Here is a 3,659-nt window from a genome sequence, read left to right as displayed (position 1 = left end):
GACCCGCCACTAGCGTAAGTAGGAACTGAGACTTTCGTAGAACAGGTTAACCAAAGGGAAGAGGACAGACAGCACTTGCTCTTGTGGTTGCCAGAATTTTACTAGTTAGGACAAAGCAAACAAACGCTTGGGTTTCTGATGCGAGGCTCTAGAATTACTCATCTCCAAAGCGATGATCAGAGCCCTAGGACTCGTCATCTCCAGACTGGTGATCAAGATTGTTAGAGAGGAAAGCATTTTCCTCCTTAGCAATCGGAATGGGCACAGATTCAATACGGTAATTTATTCTTGAAAAGCTGGTTAAGCGGGGAACACTATGACAGTGATGAATCTCTTGCAACTCCTAGAACCTTGTTTGTGTAAAGGCGATGAGGTTGGAATTATAACTGAAAGCTTTTTCCAGATTTGGCTTAAAGAAAAATATACGCAAAGCAGTGATGACCACGGCTTAAATTCCACTTGCTTATTGGGGTTTAGAAAGGATTATCATTAAATTCTTTTGACAGGGAAAGATATGATGATTACTGCAAAAAGATCTAAGTACAAAATAAAATTTAATGCAATAAATTTTAAATGCCAGAGTTGAAAACTCTATTAAGAACAATTTTGTAAATGATGTCTTAATTCTTAAAAAATCTTTTTAAGTTTAAAAAAACTTTTTTTTTGGTTTTTGGGTCACACCCGGCAATGCACAGGGGTTACTCCTGGCTCATGCACTCAGGAATTACTCCTGGCTGTGCTCAGGGGACCATATGGGATGCTGGGAATCAAACCCAGGTCGGCCGCGTGCAAGGCAAACGCCCTACCCGCTGTGCTATTGCTCCAGCCCCTTAAAAAGCTTTTTAAAGTGTATAACTGGTATTTAATAATTAAGAGTGTAAAAATAACACCAAAATATTAAGAGTGGTGGGAAACATACTAGTTGCATCAAATTGGTGTTATTCTTAAATTTTCCTTAAGCAATGCAGGTGGCAGGCAGCCAGATGTACATAGAGAACCAATGTATGCACGGGGGACCTTGGCAGATACTTGTCTGGAGACAGAATTACTATATAAAAAAGCAAGAGGCAGTAGAGAATGGTTGATATTTCCTGGCACCACTGGGAATAGGACATTAGTTTTGGAAAAGAACATTTGCATAGGCCCCGGGTACTAGGACCTCATCGGCAAGAGAACTAGGTATTATTTTAAAGTTGTATTTATTCTAAGCAGAATGTGACACTATGAGTATAAAGATGTGATTTACATATTTTGGTATATCAGACATTCAAATAGTGTGTGCGTGTGTGTGTGTGTATGTGTGTGGGTGTGTGTACACACTGGCAAGTGTGTGTGTACAACTATTCCAGAGAAAATGAGTCTACTGGGCATTTCGAGAATTTCGAGACTATTCCCACATTCCCAAGATACACGCAAGTTTTGAGTGGCAATGGTAGAGGCATAAGAAGTGACAGGTCTTGAGTTTATTCTAGAGTAAGCCTACATGCCTTGTTTATGGATTGGGGTGTTTCAGAAATGTGAGGAGAGCAAAAAGAACTTGATGGTATTTCCTGGGCTTTTGATTTGAGCAACTTAAGGACAAGGTAGCCAGCCAGGAGCAGAGGGGAAGCTGAAGAACTGCTCCACCGGCCAGGCTGTGCCTTTGTGACTGCATCTACTTCCATACGTCCACTGTGGGGGCAATGAATCTTCTGCAGCTGAAGAATAAGGAGTGCAGTGGAAGGATTCCCATGCAGTGAATGATCAGCACAGATGCCCAGGGAGGGTAGCTAAGGAACAAGGGACTGAACTTGGAGGGGAAGAACATTCACCATAATAAAAGAGAATAGGACAGGATGAGTGCATGGGGGGAAGAGACGTGAAGGGAAGGGAGGAAATGGGAAGCTTGAGCTTATGATGCTAATGGTGTTGGTTATTTGAAAAAAATGATACCAAGGGACTATACTATCAATAGTATAGATAGTATAGAACTGTGCTTGCCTTGAACGAGGCATACCCAGCTTTGATCGTAGGGATCCCACATGGTCCCTTAAACACTGCCAGGAATAACTCCTGAGTGCAGAGCCAGGAGTAACCCCTGTGCATCGCCGGATGTGACCCCAAAAGCAAAACAACAACAACAACAAAAAGGATGTAAGGGTGAGCTTAATACCTTTATCTGCCACCTCCTGACCAGGACCTTAGAGACCTTGGCACAAAGCATCACTCAGGACTTGGTTGGGCTAGACTTGCTACCAGGATTGGATACTTGCCCGTTTGAAGTGCAGTATGAAGAGGTAAGAGTTGGGCAGGTAGAGCAGATTTATTCAGGGAACAGATGGGGTTCTTATGTTCCCCAAAACCAGCTAATCTACGGGGTCTGCAGCTTTTATAGAAAGGGAGATTGCATTTTTAGGAAAGGCAATTTGCAGACTCCTGGGAATCAGGATTAGCAATAAATTTACACATAATGTGCAAATAAACATTTGTGATCAAGGTAACTGCCCTCTTATCTTTTCGGATAAGAGCCATGGGAGCTGGAGAGATAGTACAGGGGTTAAGGTGATTACCTCCTATGTGGCCAATTCCAAGTCCAAATTCCCAGCATTACACACACCAAGGTTCACTCCTGAGCAAATAGAGTCAGGAATAGCCTCTGAGCATTGCTGGGTGAGGCCAAACAGACAGAAAGGTCAGAAGTTGGCCCTGCATGGAAATTCTTACCCCAAATATGTCCTGAGTCATTATAAATGAGGAATCGTGTGAGGTTGTCAGTGTCAGTGTCCCGTGAGCAACTGAGAAACCTGCACAACCTCAGACAACCATGTTCACCCCTCCTTGTGGCTGGGCCTGGTCTTTGCCATGCGCTGATGAGGTGATTGTGCTCTGCCAGCTCTGTGCAGCCCTAAGCTCTTCTATACACACTGGCAGACTCCCTTGGGTGTGTGGCAAGAGGATTAAAGGAGGATTTGTTGTTGTTGTGTGAAGAATTAGGTCCAGAGGTCTTGTATAGCCAAGACTGGTGCTGTGCCCTAAAGCATTCTTGAGGCCAGAAAGACAGTACAGTGGGTAGGGTACATGCCTTGCCCATGGCTGACTTTGGTTTGATTCCTGGCGTGCTATGGGATCTCCAAAACCACCAGGAGTAATCCCAAAGCACAGACTGAGCTCTGAGCAGACCAGGTATGGCCCAAGCCCCATCCCCTCTCAAAAAGAAGGATGACTTTGGGAGTTAGCACAGGTGTTGGTCACAGGTTGTGTGTTCACAGGATTGCAGAATGATCCCTGGCACTACGTGATTTACCCCCAGCAGTACCCCTAAGCACCACTGGAGTAGAGGGGTCCTCAGTGGTCCCTGGCACTATATAATCCATGAGCACAAGTTTGATTTTTTTAATTGAATCACCATGAGATACACAATTACAAAGTTGTTCATAATTGGGTTTCAGTCATACAGTAATTCCATCACCCATCCTCCCCTCCTCACCAGTGTATATTCCCCACCACCAATGGCTCCAGTTTCCCAACCAAGCCCATCCCCCAGCCTACCTTTGTCGCAGGCAGTCTCTCTCTCCCTTCTCTCCCTTCTCTCTCTCTTTCTCTCTCTCTCTCCCCCTTTCTTTTGGCTATTATTGTTTTCAATACAGATACTGAAAGTTTATCCTGTATACCCCTTTACG

This window comes from Sorex araneus, chromosome 6 (assembly GCF_027595985.1).
Source record: "Sorex araneus isolate mSorAra2 chromosome 6, mSorAra2.pri, whole genome shotgun sequence".
Lineage (NCBI taxonomy): Eukaryota > Metazoa > Chordata > Mammalia > Eulipotyphla > Soricidae > Sorex > Sorex araneus.
The sequence above is the reverse complement of the archived record's forward strand: the minus strand, read 5'-3'. Positions refer to the sequence as shown.